Source organism: Aythya ferina, assembly GCF_964211825.1.
Source record: "Aythya ferina genome assembly, chromosome: 1".
In the NCBI taxonomy this organism is placed as follows: Eukaryota; Metazoa; Chordata; class Aves; order Anseriformes; family Anatidae; genus Aythya; species Aythya ferina.
This window is the reverse complement of record NC_140296.1, coordinates 87,743,742-87,761,119: the sequence shown is the minus strand read 5'-3', so window position 1 is coordinate 87,761,119 and position 17,378 is coordinate 87,743,742. Positions and strand designations below refer to the sequence as shown.

Sequence of the window (17,378 nt, the reverse complement as noted above, 5' to 3'; positions counted from 1 at the left end):
CTAGCTGCTTCTCTGCACTTCTCAAGGAGCCCCTGGAAATGCAGAGAATGCATTGTATAAAATAAGTTTCAAACCCAGGAGATCAGGTTATATACCATTTAGAGATGATACATTTAAAGTGCATCTTTCAAAAAAAAAAAAAAAAAAAAAAAAAAAAAAAAAAAAAAACTTTGTCAGTGTGGTGGGCTTTCCTAATGCTGATTCCCTTGCCCTGCTTGGTGCTGACAATTTTCTTCCAACTCACAGCAGTTTGTACTGATTACAGATTATTTCCTTTGAATGAAAACCTTACTAGTTAAGCAAGAGTGAATAGATGGCATGGAATGTAGCTGAAAGTCATAATGTGGAGCTAAATCTCTCCCTTGCCAGTGGTATCGAAGGATACCACTGGAGGACCTTCAAGGGAAGCAGGTCACATTTTCTCTCTGTTCTCACTTCTCAGGAAAACAGTTGCTGAAGTGTGGGGCATTGAAGCTGTGGTGGGTCCCTGGGGTCCTCCTCACATCAGCACCAGTTTCTCCACTTTTCTTTCCCTAAGAAGTGGTGTCTTTAGCAGATGTCATTGCCAGCACATAATATCTTTTTCTGGAGACACATGAAACCTGGAAACCTGGGAGCCAAGTTAATTCTATTTCAAAAGATATTTGAGAGGGCAGAGGAGAAAAGAGAGCTCTCAGCACACTACAAAAGGTATTTACTACCCACTTTATGTGGGTTTCTATTTTCCTGCTTACAAGAAGGGGAAGTAAGATAAATTAAGACTACTCATAAAGTCATTCTGGCCTGAAGTCAATAGGGAAAGGATTGCCCTTTGAACGCCTGGTCCAGCTTTCAGTGATTTTTTTTTTTTTTCCAGGTGAATGTAATCTGGTTTTAACTTGCCCTTCTTCATTATACTGCCAGATGGTCTCTAGGCATAGCAGATGAAGTCAGATTACCCATGTCACCCTTCCTTTTCAGCCTGGCATAAATATATTGAACACGAGTTCTTGGTAATGCTCAGCTGTTGGATTAAAGATGCCTTTGACATTTACCTTCTCTCAGGAGGCTGAAGAGGCAGCATAATCATGCCAGACAAATAACTGAGAGTTATTCACTATGCCATCAGCTAAGCCATTTTGTTCTGTGACTCTTTCTGACCTCATAAGGTAAGTGAAGCTGGTATTTGTATTACTTGAAGAGAAACTTCTAGGGAACACCTTGAACATTTCCAAAACGGCACAGTTCAGTAAGTGCTGTTGTTATCAGCCCACTCCTTAACTGTGTTTGGGAGATCAATGCTCCTGAACCACCATGGAGGTATAAAACCAAGTTTATATAGAGCTAGTCTGTAGCTAGCCACAAGTAAGAAATAATTTCTCTAGGAGTAGGTCAAATCTTTTAGAAGGTGTAAATTTCAGTCGAAATCCCAAGAATCTTTGAAATACCATACTCTCAAAAGGTCTCATCCTCTACCATCTGGATTAAAATAAAGCATATATTCAAATTACATAATCTCTTTTTCTGAAATAATAATAACAAAAAAAAATCAGTGTTGTCTTTAAATCAAGAGACAGAAGATCAAGGTTTATCTTATGCTGGGATTGCCAAATTTCTCTATCTGCATCAGCAAACTCTGCAACCCAATAAAATTGGATTTATGGAGCTAAACAACTCTGAGGACATGGAGAATATACTTTCAGAGTGATTGGTTTGCTCTCTGGTATCTTCTCATGGACTGAAGCTCTATTATCAGTTAAAGCGCATTAGGTACATGTTCAGGGAATGATTTCTGGTTTAGTTTCATCCAAAAGGAGCCCCAGGCAGTGAGCTCTGATGCCCCTGCCCACTGAGAACTAAAAAAGGGGGGGAAAGCACGTCAAAAGCCTGCTCCTGATCCAAGCAGAAATGGTGATGCAGATGCCAGCACTGAGCAAAAGCACAGCAGAGTCACCTTTTTTGTCTTGCTGAGATTGTTTGTGCAGGGTCAATGCTGCCACTGGTCACTTCTTGCTTCCCTTTGGGAATGAGAGCAAGTGCCCAGCCCCAGGGCCCCAAAGTGAGGGCAGACTGTTGCCTTACAAGAATCAGGGTGGTATCTTCTGCAGATAAGCTGTGTGAACAGTACATCTGGTCTTGTGTCTGATTGCTGTGAAAGCTCCTAAGGCACTTAAAAATGGAAGGCTGCAAGTCACTGATGTCTCTGGCCAGTAAAGCTGGTGAGAGTACTCTGTCCAAATAATTTTGTCCTAAGGCTTTAACTGAAGTACAGCCTTCTTATCTTTGACTGCTGCACAGTACTGCTGTGAAGTGTTAACACTTGCCGTGCTTTTTAGCAAGTGTAAAACAAATTTTACTAATACTGTTTTTAAATGTGGCAAGAACTTTAGGGCCTTTCTGGGGATATGCAGTTAGGCCAAGCTACAATGCCTTACTTGAGCAATACATGAGTTGACTGACAAATTCATATCTCTTGCTATTTTTATTTTTTCTACAGAGAATATTTTTTGCTACACATATGCTCCACGTCATGCTGTTGCATTCTGAAATAATTATTTAGTAGAAAGTTAAAAATATACCTGCTGCATATATTGATATATGTGGGGTTCAACACTTTAAATCTTCCTAGAGAAGCTTCTCTAGGGATTTGTGGAATCCCAAAGGTTACCTTTAAAATCATATTTCCTTCCAGACTGCCAGTGTGTCCTAAACCTGCCTAGAGAGTAACACTTCTGCTCCCTAACCCTAAACATATCTGAATCAAGGGAGCAAACAGATCAATTAAAAAAAAATGCTTTCTCTCAAAACTGATGCTGATGCAAAATTACTTGGGAAATCTGGTGATCTTGGCAGAGGGTCTCTATATAGTATTGTTTGGGGCAAAGTGTAAGATGTCTTAGGATGAGAAAAGCTTGAGAAAAACTGGTGTGTGAGCCTGAGAGAAGTCTAAAGAAGCTAAAATCTAAAATCTAAAAATTTGTTTTACAATCTTGTCTAAGAGACAGAGCTGGGAGAATAACATAGACTGTCACGTGGTGTTTCCAATTTTAATTCCCAGATTTTTTGTGGGTAAAATCGGTAGCTCATACCATGTTATGTGTAATAAATAAATAAATAACTATGATTTGCACAAGACTTTCACATACTATTTTGAATAAGGTGAAGTTAGCTTCAGTTTGGAATTTTATTATGCCTTTATTTGAACAAACTTTTGATGCACTGTGCTAAAGATCTTTAAAACAAAAGATAAATATCTTTTGTTTTATGTATATTTGTGGGTATTTGAAATAAAGTTAGGTAACTTACAATCCATTAGGCAATTCAATGCTGTCACTATGTGTATATATACACAAACATATATAGAAGTAATTATTAAAAATAAGATGTATTTGGTATGTTGCCAACATATTTTTAATGAAAAATAACTTAAAGTTACACAGAAGGAATATTCAGTTATTACCTTATTTTCTTATTGCTCTTTACAGGTACCTTAAAGGAGGCTGTAGTGAGGTGGGGGTTGGCCTGTTCTCCCATGTGCCTGGTGACAGGACGAGGGGGAATGGGCTAAAGTTGTGCCAGGGGAGTTTTAGGTTAGATGTTAGGAAGAACTTCTTTACTGAAAGGGTTGTGAGGCATTGGAACAGGCTGCCCAGGGAAGTGGTGGAGTCACCATCCCTGGAAGTCTTCAAAAGACATTTAGATGTAGAGCTTAGGGATATGGTTTAGTGGGGACTGCTAGCGTTAGGTCAGAGGTTGGACTTGATGATCTTGAGTTCTCTTCCAACCTAGAAATTCTGTGATTCTGTGATTTATGGTTGATGACATGAAAGGGAACCTGAGATCTCTTTCAAAGTTACCTTATTAGCAAATATACTATATGATAAAACTGGTTGTGTTGTCAATAAGTTTGTGTGAAAACAGTGGTTAAAATTTTTTACTGCCCTGATAAAGAAATACTACCTAAGTTGTTCTCCAGCAATTCCTGATAAACCAAAAAATTCTGTATTTTATCATGCAAACTCTTATTCCCTGCTCATCTTTGCAATACTTTACATTACATTGTTCTTTCCAGTAGTGCATTAAGTAATGCATTTACAGGTCTGTGGGAGACCTGTTTACATTTTCATCATCCAAATTCTCAGGTCTCCTTGGAGCATTCAAATAACATCTTGAGTTGGTAAGCAGTGTACCTGATGCTATATGTTTATGTTGTAGAATATCACAAATCTTTACTCACATCTTCTTTGATTTTGCAGTCGCAGACTGTTCTCCCCTCTTTAAAATCAACTCTGGATTATTATTATTTAATAATAAAAAATTCAGCTGGGTCATTGTAACGTTATTAAAGAGATTATTCCACCTGGACCTTCAAGTATATCGTAGCTCCAGGTCTGTTTAAAGACTGGCTGGTGGAATATAACATAATAATTAATGGTGATATAAAAGGATATGATTGCCACGTGGTTACAAGGTGCTTTGTAACCACATCAGCTTTTGTTCTTAGTACAAAATCTTGTGCGTTTTTTCTGCTGCATACAAAATTGACCAAATGCAATATGTGTACTTCAAACTAGAAATACTGAACTGTCTCTGTTTCTTTAAAATGTTCTACCTGAACTATCAGTCTTCTTCCTTTTGCCCGTTTTTTTTTTTTTTTTTTTTCTTTCTTCCCTACAGCCTGGTTTTCATTCATGAATTGTTCATGTAAAGCAATTGGTCTTTGTGATAATACATGGCGATGCATTGGCAGAGCTGTATATCCACCAGATGTTTTCTTTAATCCTTTATTATTTTTTTTCCTGTATAGGCTTACATGGGGGAATAAGTTCTTCCCCTCTCCAGACTAGTTTTATACCCAATACCATAAGGTAGAGCTGGAGGTACAGCTTGTTGTGATTGCTTCTTTTGTCTGTTTCTGTGGGAGGGGGAAAAAGAAGGCATCAATACATTATGCCTGGATTCTTTTCACTCTGTCAGATAACAGTGTGTGACCCTTGTTAGTGCATCTAAATGCTGCAGATACAACCAGCAATATAACATATATCCACCGGTACTTGAGAATAGGAGATTAGCTACCTCATCACTTCTGGCTTTCAAAGATGAACCTGAATACACATTGTTTCCAGCCTAGAACAATCAGAGGAAATTGGTCTGTCTCTTGAATATGTGGTTCTTGAATATGTATATCAATATTATTTTACCTAAAAATTATAGCTAGCTATTGTTGTTAGCTAGAGCAGGCATAACCCAGGTAAGCTTATCAACTATCAATAAATATTTAAAATGATAGCAGGTATGACCCTTTTTCTGCATGAATTTGTAGTGGTCGTGGGTCTCTGACAGCCCAGAAGACACAGGCTGTGTTCATTTTCAATCTTTTCCTTTTGAAGCAGTCAGCAGGATTTGATACCTGAGTCCTGGGAAGACAGGTGAGCTACTAAAGAGTAGTTCTGGGTAAAATGTGTGCCTACTGTTTGGCATACAATTCCTTTTCCACAAAACTATGTTTGATTGTTCTCCGGCTTCTAGTAGGTGTTCGAGGTTCATGGCCGGGTTATTCTATTTTCCTCCTTGAGAAGGATAGTGACTTTCCTACTTTCCTAGGAACTGGTGGGAAGGTGCCTCAAACCATTCTGGTTCCACTGTGCAGATTTTCTCTTATTGTTTTATCTCTCTTTTTCATCTAGTCTGAAAAGTCAAGGTGAGTCATGTGGGTAGAGTGGAGGAAGTTACTCTTGGTGGGACAGGTATTTTAAGGATGGGCTCTCTTTTTAGAAATGTTAAAATGCTTTATTTCAGCTTTCTGAAAGAAAGACTTTTTTTTATTATTTATTTATTTTTTTTACTCTTTTAGTTAGTATATTCAATTTGCCTTTTAACGGTTAACAATAAAGGGCTGTAAAACTCCAAAACAAATATTTTCATTAATTTATCATTTATTGAACTATTTTGGTGACCAAACATACTGCAAAGATTTTAAATCTCTTCTTCACTTAAAAAGAAAAAAAAAAAAAAAAAAAAGGAAGTGTGTTAAGACTGGCCTTGAAATTAAAGTATTTATATAGTGATTTCAATCCCCATTTTCCCATTTTCTTAACACCTTTTAATATATATATATACATATATATATATAAATATATATATATATTGCCATCTATGATGAACCTGAACCTAGTCTCTTGACTGTCTAAGTAGGAATTATAAATTAATGCTTTTAAGTTATTTTCTGTATTTGCACTAAAGCTTTTTATCCATGTTATACTCCTGAATTACAATAACTAAGGGTGTCTCTTTTGTTCTGCCAGCCTGTGTGAGAATAAGAATGTTTGTTAAATAGGTTTTAATTTCAACTGTTCAGGCATAGTTTAGAATATATCATAAACCTGATGTTTGTTTAAATTTCTCAAAATTAAATTTAAAAACTTCCTCAGTTTTTCAGAGAGGTATAACCTATAAACCTTTAATCCTTTATAAACCTATAACAACTTTTTAGGATTTTCTGGTCTTCTCTCCCTCTGAAGATTAAAGATCACATCTCAAGGCAGGCCATTAAGTGTCACAGAAACACAGAATGGCTGAGATTGGAAGGGATCTCTGAAGATCATTTACTCTAACCCCCCTGCTAAGAAGGATCACCTAGAGCACGTTGTGCAGGATGGCATCCAGTTGGATTTTGAATATCTCCAGAGAAGGAGACCCTATGACCTCTCTGGGCAACCTCTTCTAGTGCTCTGTCACCCTCACAATGAAAAAATGCCCTCTCATCTTCATCTGCAACTTCCTGTGCTTCAGTTTGTGCCTGTTGCCTCTTGTCCTGTCACTGGATACAACTGAAAAGAGACCGGCTTCATCCTCTTGACATCCTCCCCTCAGATATTTATATATATTGATGAGGTCTCCCCTCAGTCTTTTCTTTTCCAGGCTAAACAGACCCAGTTCTCTCAGCCTGTCCTTGTATGACAGGTGCTTCAGGCCTCTCATCATCTTTGTAGCCCTCCTCTGAACTCACTCCAGTAGCTCCATGTCCCTCTGGTACTGTGGAGCCCAGAACTGGACACAATACTCCAGGTGGGGCCTCACCAGGGCTGAATAGAGGGGGAGGGTCACCTCCCTTGACCTGCTGGCAATACTATTCCAAATGCACCCCAGGATACTGCTGGCCTTCTTGGCCACAATGGCACATTGCTGGCTCATGGTCAGCATTGTCCACCAGGCCTCCCAGGCCTATCTCTGCAGAGCTACTCTACAGCAGGTCAACCTCCCACCTGTACTGGTGCTTGGGGTTATCCCTCCCTAGGTGCAGATCCTGCACTTGCCTTTGTTGAACTTCCTGAAGTTCCTCTCAGCCCAACCCTCCAGCCTGTCCAGGTCCCTCTGAATGGCAGCACATCCCTCTGAGGTATCAGGCACCCCTCCGAGCTTTGTGTTGTCAGCAAATTTGTTGAGGGTGCACTCCATTCCATCATCCAGGTCATTGATGAATAAACTGAACAGCAGTGGACCCAGTACTGACCCCTGGGGGACACCACTAGCTAGCTGCAGGCCTGCAACTAGAGGCCTCACCACCAAGCACAACCCTCTGAGCTCTGCCATCTAGACAATTGTCAATCCATCCCCCCATCCATTCACTCATATAGGCCACAATTCCTGAGGTTGTCTATGAGAATGTTATGGGAGACACTATCATCTATTAATCTGTGGAGTTTGTAGGTGCAAGAAAAATGGTGATTTGACGTGATCAAGGAAATAGCTACGGAAAGAAGCTGACATTCTGTATTAGCTCTGCTCTGCTAGAAGTGACTGCTATATTTTTCATTTAAACTTGTATACATTGCATTTCACTATATGAATCATAACGTAGTATACTTTTTTGGTAAAATGGGAAGGAGAGAAGTGCATGGCATTGTGCTTTAACAATCTGCTATTATTATTATTATTATTATTATTATTATTATTATTATTATTATTATTTGGCCAGCATAAAGTAGAAGATGGAAAGTTGGGCTTCTCTTGGTTAGCAAGGTTTTGTTGGGAAGGCAGACCAAATAATAGGATTCAAGTACTCAAAACAGATATTTTTAGTTGTTAAGAAGAATTAATTGGTGCAAACTGTATTTGTGCCTAAGCAATCCGTTTCTAAAGTTTAATTGGGATGAATACAGAAATGATAAATACAGTGGAAGATAACAACATGGAAAGACAAAGTAGTTTTGTTTTGTTTTTCAATAAAGTCTCAGTGATCTATCAGAATTATTTATCTCCTCATCTTTGTTGATGAAAATAAAAGACAGCAGTGGGACTTCTATCTTCTGCAGCACAAACTTTGGAAAAGGGGATGATCCCTCCCTTTGGGGGAGGGTCCAAAATCTATGTAGTTGTAGTGACAGGTCAGAGGCATAACTGACTCAGAAATGCAACTATTTTTTAATATTATTTTTACTTCATATAATAAAGTAAGGCATGGCGTATGGACAAAAGTAATATACATAGTGAATTATTATTTTACAAGTTTTGGATTTATTAAGGCGCATACATTGCTACATATCAGAAGTGTAATCTAGCATACTATCAGAAGTAATATCATGTCTGTGTACCAAGTGTCACTGCAAACTCAAAATTCACTCCCTTTCTGATACCTGAAATAACTGTCACCTTCTGATATTGTAGTCTCAGAAGAGAAACAAGTACAGGGCTTTCCATATACAATATTCTCAGTACTGTCCTAATTGTGTTTTAGCTATGTCAACATAAGAGATATGATTTCATTATAAGTTCACTGCACAGCTTTTTAGAGTCATGGGAATGAGCTGAAAATCTCGCCTCTCGGTGAGAAATGAGACTTAGTGGTCTGCTTGACATGAGAATTTTGGAGAAGCTGTCATAACCAGAGTACTGCTAAATTATTGGTGTTAACCAGTCCTACTCGATTTGTCCTTGACAATAGTAGAATACAAGTTCAGCAGGACTTGGTGAGAGTAAGAGAGATGTTATGATGCTCTCCATTTTCTGCTCAACAGGCAGACACGGGACCACAGTTTTTTTTTCCCATGAACAGCACAGACTGCATTACAGCTGCACCGTGATGTTTGCAGTCACCATCCAAAGGACAGATGCTGCAGAAGCTGTGGCAGTTTGATTTCAATCTGATCTGGGAAAACCTGATTCTGTGCAAGGCTCTTTGCAGAACAGCCTGCACCCCTGGGACCTGCAACACCTCCTAGGGCTTCTGTGGGCATTCCCAGAACATGGGAGGAAAAGAGAAGCTAGCATCCAGGCCTACAGATGTGGGGACCAGATATGACTTACATGTAGGCTGTGTGACTCCTTCCACTCCTATGTTAGCTTTCAGCCACTCCAAACCCGTGTTGCCACAAGCAAAGTGGCAACAATGTTTGCTTTGGGCAACAGCATCATATTTTGTCCTCCTTAGAAGACCAATAAGCAAGCAACTTCCATGGAACATGTAAGTGATGAGTCGCCATCCAGCTTGGAACCACTTTTTCAGAAAAGGGTACATGCATGAAAAGGCAGTGTACTTTCTTGTTCTATATTAAATAAAAATTCAACAGATAATTTCATTTCAAGGAAACTATCTCCTTAACAAATGAAATTTGTATTTTTGCTTTAACAAAGAGATAGAAAAATAGTTTGTCTGTTGGTTATTTACCTCTAAGCCTAGTGCAAGGTGATCCCTATTGGCTTCTTTCAGAAATAATAATCAAGAAGATCAGGCTTTGGGTGGAAGAAAAATATATGTCTTCCTGAAAAACGTAATAAGTGATTAAGGAGCCACATGGAACTGACTTTTTCTTTCACAGATGTACAGTAAAGCACAGAAAGCAAACAAATAATTAAAATGCATTACTTCTGTGAACTTCTGCCTCCTAGTGCATCTGTTTGCTGGTTGAGTTCATTAAGCTGCAAGCTTAATATCATCTAGATTATGATCAGAAGAAGGTATGATACCTCTTAAAGTTAACAAAAAGTTTCATATCCGCTCTTGTTATATGACTCACAATCAGTGGTAGTTATCTACTAACAAATACTTTGTCTTGACATATGTCAGCTTGGATGTTTTTAATTATGTTTATTTTGCTCTGATTACTTTGGAATAGATTAGGTTGCAGTCTTATTACATTGATTAATAACTTCTATGAATATATTTATCTAATACTGCTGCACTTTGTGTTAGTGATCTTTCTTTATAATAGACAAAATTCATTATAATGGAGAATTGTAATGTTTACGTGACTGTCCCTGATGATCACTGTTGACATTCAAACTGCTGACAGGCCAGCTTTGGGTTTGATGGTTTGGATATGGAGGAAGAAAACATTTCCAAGCCAGAGTAACCACCACTATGTAAGATTGCTGAGACCACATTTTTACAGGTTAACTAATTGTGTAACTACTTGTTTTGCTGAAATTCCACTCTGCCTGAATCTATCCTTTATCTCTTGGGCAAAGGAAAGGGATCTTTTTGTTCTAAGACTGCACAGTGATTCAGTGCAATGAGGTCCTCACCTATGTTAAGGTCTCCTAGGTGCTTAGCAACACGGATGAATAAAAACATTGTTAGCACCTGCTCATCACTGAATACAGAGAGCAGAATTATGTCTTGTACTGCTTGCTTTTGTCTCCTTGGACAAAAAAAGGGCTCCAAGTATGCTGTGCACACAACATGCTGTGGATTGCCACTGATTCTGCACAAAGCCTTCAAATCTCCTCTTTCTCCTCGCACAGAGGAGCAGCAACAGGCAGAGATGCAGTTCTTCAGCATATAAATTATGTATGAGAGACAGAGAGAGAGCAAGAGAGGGACTGACCATAAAAAGTATTTTTTTTTTTTCTGCAAGGAGAACTCTACAAGTATCTACTCAATCCTTTCTACTTCCTGCCACTATACAAGTGCCTTTTCTCCCATTTCTGAATAGTAGTTTCCAATCTAACCTTCAGTCTTGCACCTGTGCTTAGCTTAGTTTCCCTCTGCTGAGATGGAAAGAGCATGCAAACACACCATTTACGCTTACAGACAGGCCCAGAAGCAGTGCTACCTGTGAGTCATGTTTATGAGTCTGTCAGAGCCTCACTGTTAAAGAAATCCCTTTCTCAGCTTGCCTTCCATTTTGTATGAATTTAAATGAAGGCAGAGAAGTTGCTAGGATGCTAACTCTTCTATTATATCGTGCTGTAGGAATATTATGTAATGCAAGTTAGATCTACCGTTATTAGATGTGACCAACTAGACCTATTAATACTTAATGGGAATTAAGTGTTGGCTAGTCTTATCAAGGATCTGCAATGGTTCTCCAGAGCACTATAAATTACTTTAAATCCTGGATTCTTCTAAGTTCAGCAGTCTTTCTCTAGAACACCATAATGATTGAAACTGATGGAGGCACTCACCTTAATGGCATCCTAATCAAATTGGAAAATACTGTTTTCAAGGATGGAAGATATTCTCTGAAAATGTTTCCTTCCCTTTGGACTATCACATTCAAAAATAGTTGGCCTTCTGATTACTCAGCAAATTTCTTTTGTTGTCCCAAAAGTCTTTAACGGGAATTGAAGTGGTGAATTAACTGGAGTTAAAATCTTATGATTAGTGGACTAGGAACATTTAATCTCATATATACACATGTGTGTATTTCATCCTCTGCTTGATAGGTTTTATAAAAATGTATACCTTGATTTTTATGTCTTGGGAGCTTTGGGTTAGATGTATCTTTACTTCACTTTGAATTAAGAAAAATAAATCTCTTCTGGATAAACTGTACTTCTGAAGCTGAGATTATTTTGCTACTTGAAAAGCATAATTTTTCATGGAAGAAAAGCTCAAGAGGACTATTAGGTCTTCAAGTCAGTTAAGACAAAAAATGTTAGACTTGCTTCCCTGTTTTGATTGCTTCCTTAGGACAGCAAGCTTGCTCTCCCTAAGTGATGCAGTAATGTCCTTCAGCCAGTTCCATCACAATCATTTTGTAGTTTTATGACGTTCCTGTGCTTCAGCTTCTCTTGAAATGCTGCACTATGGAACCAATGGAATAATCATAGGATTGGGGGACAAGAAACATAATACTGCTGGTATGACGGTCCAGACAGCCTTCCTAAGACTGTTGTTGCCTTCACAGATGCAATGAAAGGGAAAAATGTGAGCCCAGACAAGCATGGTCATTGTATATGTCAATGGTTGTTTATCACTTTCTTTCTAGTTCATTTATAGATGAAGAAACTGGCCCATAATCATGGCTGTTGAATTTGTGACTGTCAACAATCAGAGATCATTGAAAACTCAATAAAAATAAAAATCACTGTATCAAAATGTGACAGGCATTTTTATTAGCATATTTAGCACAAAACGCTATGTCAGAATAAGTAAGCAGACCACTATGGCTCTTCAATCTTCCCCATCAGCTCTTCAGCAAACATAGAGAACAGATTTCTGGGCACCAAGACAGAGCTGATGCACTGTGCAGAAGGAAAGACAACAGGAAAGTAGCAGAAAAGTCATGGCACCCAACCGCTGTAGCCAGCATGACTGAACAGTTTGCCATCCTTGTATACCATACTCGCCAGTGATGACTGATGAAGATCACTAAATATGTTGATTACTGTGGACTCTGTTCAAAGTAGCCAAACCTGGTGGACTGTGGGACCCAGGATATCCCCCCACTTCCTGCTTCAGAGCCATAGAAGACCTGAACCTGAAGTCCATCCTTATGGAAGGGAAAACCACTTTCACAGTTCTTTCCTGCTCTTGGCCTCTTTTTGTTTGTTTGTTTTTGTTTTATTTAATTAATTAATTTATTTTTTACTGCACTGTAGATCTGTTAAACTCCAGTGTGTTGCAAAAGTTTAAGCACCTATGAATTTGCACAATTTGAAATGGAACTTTTAATACATGGGAGGGTTGCATACATAAGAGGCAGAAGTTTATATATAAAGACCCACAATAATGTATTATAGGTTAGTGAAGTATGCAGGATGAACAACTATAATAATAATGATATAATACATTTCTAAATTGCTGTTAAGGAGTAAGTATTAGGAAGGCTGGTAGCAAAGCTACAAGCTCTTTCCTGTAATTGCTATACAGTCATGTAAGTCAGACAAGTCCGGTTGTTTTTTTGATTGTTTTTGTTGTTTTGGCATTAGTAAACATTCCAATTCCTACAGCCCAGATATTAGTGTATGTAACATGCTGTTGCTTGTGTAACAAATTGAAGAATGATGTGGGAAAGTAAGTGTGTATGTATGCACATACATATACATGTATGCATATATTTATTTGTCATTCTTTGTAAATCTAAAAAGCTCTTTTTATTTTAAGAAAATTGAACATGTGTCTTGAGATGAGCACAGCTTCTATTGTTGGTACATAGACTTCCTTGTTTATAAAATGTAACTGTCAAAACTCGGGAGAATTGTTCTTCAACTCAATGTTGTGAATGAAGTAAACTGAATCAAGGAAATGCTGGATTTCTTTAAGTGTCTTGTTTACTGGCAATAAAAAGCACAGCATTTTGTAAGCCTCTTGCTTTTGCACTTATCCTTGCTGTATCCCTTGATTATTAACCTCATGGTTATTTTGTTTCTTTCTCCCCTTTTTCCCTAGATCACTTTATTTTGCCTCTTTTGTGGAGAGTCTGCATTATTCTCTCTTCTAGTCTGTCCTCCTTGGCAGGTCTGTCTTTCCAGCAGGAGAACCCTCATAGGGGGACTGGCTGTTCTGCTCACGACAGTCTTGTTGAGGTGGATGGAGATCTGGAGAAGCTGAGAGTATTGCATCTGGAAAATATATGCAAGGTCACAATCAGTCCACACATCCTGCTCCACCTGTCAGCACAACAGAAACTGATGTATGAAGTGGATATTACTGAATAGCCTCTCAAACATTTAAAGAAGGCACAATATCTTACTAGTATCTAGGGGACTGTACTGGAGAGCATTTCATTGTACCTTGAAGGGTCAACTGAGAAGCAGTTTGAAAAATTGTGTAGCATGCCAGGCTTTTAAGTTCTGTTCAGCTGACCTGTAAGTTCATATACTGGTATTAAATTTATCCTTGTTATTTGCTTGCTACTAAGACTAATTTCCCAGATCAACATTTCTTCAAATTTAACTTTTCTTTTTTCTAAATTTTTTCTTTTTTTTTCTCTGAAAAAAGTTTTCAGAGCTTAGCACAATGCATACTTCTTTCTTTCCGTACTTGGTGTACCTCAGAGCATTTCTGAGAGAGAGTTTTGCAAGAAAGATCCATAAAAAACTACTGCAAATAATTTTCATGGATATATATAATTCAAGGGGCTTCTGGCTGCCGAACTTTTTTTCAAGCAAAACCACAGCTTTTCTGTATGTGATAAACCAGTGTAGAGAGGAAACCTTGACAATTTATTGAAATTTTAAAGCAAATTCTAAGGACTTTGCACTCCTAAATTATTCAAACTATAAAAACATACAGTGAAGTATTTTGTGCCTCAGCAAAAATGCCACTGTGGTATTCCTTTTAGTGGATGCATATTCTGCTATTGCTATTTCTGGTATCTTAAAATAATGCTCTTTTACAGAACAAAGGCTTAGTCTCACTACCTGTCACTGCACAGTCTCTTAATGATAGTCTGGAGATCATATCTGGCAGATGTCCCTGGCATACTGCTGCAGGGAGGCTCCCAGATCACAGCTGGGGTTCCAGGCTGGAGTGACCATAAGCACAGCTCGTGCCTTGGAATGCTCCAACACCTGCAATCTACTTGCAGATATCCCTGCCAGCCTGCAGGGCCAGCCTAAATGATTGCACCTTCCAAAACATCTTGACTGTGACATGTCTTAAGTGCCTTCTTAAATGCCCATGGGTGCAGCCACTGCAGTAGCAGGACCAAGAGGCACCCAGCTCTGTACTAGTGATTGTATAGTCCAGCCTGGCTCCTGCCGTGCTGGGTGGTCTCACCGCAAATATGCAGGATGAACAACTGTGATAGTAATGACGTAATAATTTTCTAAATTGAAGCTAGAGAGTAAGGCTTGGGAAGGCTGTTACCAAAGGTATATGTGCATAGCTCCTGAGTAGTACACTTTCAGCCTTCTAACTCTTCGTTTCTACAGCTGATCAGTGCACCCACACAGTAAGAACTGTGCAGATGAACCAGTGGTCTGTGTCAGACACAACTGGTGCTGCTATGTGGGGAGCTCACGGAGTTCAGACATGCACCAGCATTAGATGAAGCTCCAATGGTGCATATTGGCTGTTGTGGTTTAGTCCCAGCAGGCAACCATGTGCCACACAGGTGCTTGCTCACTCTTCTCAGGTGGGATGGGGGGTTAAATCAGAAAGGTAAAAACGTGACAGCTCATGGGTTGAGATAAAGACAGTTTAATAGGTAAAGCAAAAGCCATGAATGCAAGCAAAGCAATGCAAGGAATTCATTCTCTACTTCCCATCAGCAGGCCGGTGTTCAGCTACCACCAGGAAAGCAGGGCTCAACACGCTTAATGTGTTCTTGGGAAGAAATACCATCAATCTGAACATCCCCTCTTTCCTTCTTCCTTACCTCAGCTTTTACTGTGAGCATGATGCCAGGTGGTATGGGATATCCCTTTGGCCTGCCTGGGTCAGCTGTCCTGGCTGTGTCCCCTCCCAGCTCCTTGGGCACCCCCAGCCTCCTCACTGGCAGGCCATCACAAAAAGCAGAAAACTCCTTGGCTCTGTGTAAGCACTGCTCTGCATCAACTGGGTTAATGTCAAACTCCAGTAGAGATGTTAGAAAACAGAACAGAGGCATAGAAACCATTTTTGAAAGGGTCTCAATGCAGCTGTTGTATAACAATCAGCATTACAAATGTGGTGGTTTTACCGTGCTGGGCAGCTAAACCCCACAACCGCTCTCTCACTCCCCCTCCTTTAGCTGAGGAGGGGGAGAAGTAAAGCAAAGAACAACTCACGGGTTGAGATAAGGATAATTTAATTAAAGGGAAATAATTATAATAATTAAATAAAGACTACCATGAACTAAACAATTTAACTAAGGGGAAGTAAAAGGGAAAAGGGGAAAAAGGGAGGAAAACAAACAAACAAAATAAATGAAAGCTATATGGAAGTGCAGAGGAAAGAAATTACTCTCTACTTCCCACAAATGAGCGATGATTGACCACGTCCTTGAAGCAAGGCCTCAACGCACGCAGCCAGTGTTCGAGAGGAGGACCGACGTCTTCTCAACGAGAGCCCACCCCTCCCCTCTTCTTCCTGTTTCCACCTTTTATTGCTGAGTGTGACACCACATGGTATGGAATATCCCTTTGATTGGTTTAGGTCAGCTGCCCTAGTGATGTTTCTCTCCTCACTTTTTGCCCACCCCCTAGGAGGGTTAGAGAAAGGCCCAATGCTGTGCCACTGCTGCTCAGCAGTAGACACAACACTGGTGTGATAACACTGCTGTTCCAGCTACAAGTACAGAGTACGGCACTGAATGGGCTGATGCCAGGAAAGTTAACATTCCAGCCAGACCCAGTACAACAAATCACTGTGTTATAAAATCATGGAATATCCAGAATTTGAAGGAACTCACAAGGATCAAGTCCAATTCTTGGGTCTATTCAGGGCCACCAAAAATCAGACCAAACATCTGACAGCATTGTCCAAATGCTACTTGAACTTCTGTGACATAACCACTGCCCTGGCGAGCCTGTTCCTAACACTCAGCCTGACCCAGCCCTGTCCCAGCTCCTTGCTGTTCCCTTGGGTCCTATCGCTGTCCCCAGAGAGTAGAGCTCAGCACCTGCCCCCCAGCTTCCCTTATGAGGAAGCTGCAGGCCAACATGAGGCCTCAGCCTTCTCTGGTCTGGGCTGAACAAACCAAGGGAACTCAGCTGCTCCTCATATATCTTCCCCTCTAGATCTTTCACCACCTTTGGACATTATTTAATAGTTTTATGTCCCTTTTACACTGTGGTGACCCAAACTGCACACAGTACTTGAGGTGAGGCCACACCAGCACAGAGCAGAGCAAGACAGTCCCTTCTCTTGACCGGCTAGCAATGCCATGATTGATGTACTCCAGGTTACTGTTGGCTCTAATGGCTGCTGAGGCACAGTGTTACGCTGTTTTCAGAAAGACTGGGATTTGACTCACAGAGAAGGTATCTTTTTCAGATACTAAATATTTAGAGGCCTATAACATACTGTGGTAAAGCAATGAGAACTATGAATATAAGTTATTTTACATATTAGTTCTGCATTTAGTTATGGCTAACTAAATTAGAACTTATGAAAGTTGGGTTTATCTCATTAGCCTCTGAAACACTGCAGCATATGCTTTTATTTATACACTCCATAATACTGTAAGCCCTGATTCCAGCCCTGTATAATAAGGAAACTAGAGAAGATAGTTCAAACTCCCAAAAGC

The 17,378-nt window shown here is 39.5% G+C and overlaps 2 long non-coding RNA genes across 2 annotated transcripts in view; one reads left to right on the top strand and one right to left on the bottom strand.

Annotated features, from left to right (window-relative positions):
- The first annotated feature begins 877 nt into the window (after positions 1–877).
- LOC311439264 lies at positions 878–13,607 on the top strand. Its single transcript, XR_014694627.1, has 2 exons — positions 878–1,148; positions 12,394–13,607. It is a non-coding gene; the product is annotated as an uncharacterized lncRNA (long non-coding RNA).
- LOC311439260 overlaps positions 12,288–17,378 on the bottom strand; it is a 35,051-nt gene continuing 29,960 nt past the window's right edge. Inside the window, exon 2 of the long non-coding RNA XR_014694626.1 lies at positions 12,288–13,767. This is a non-coding gene — a long non-coding RNA (uncharacterized lncRNA). The remainder of the gene's footprint in view (positions 13,768–17,378) is intronic.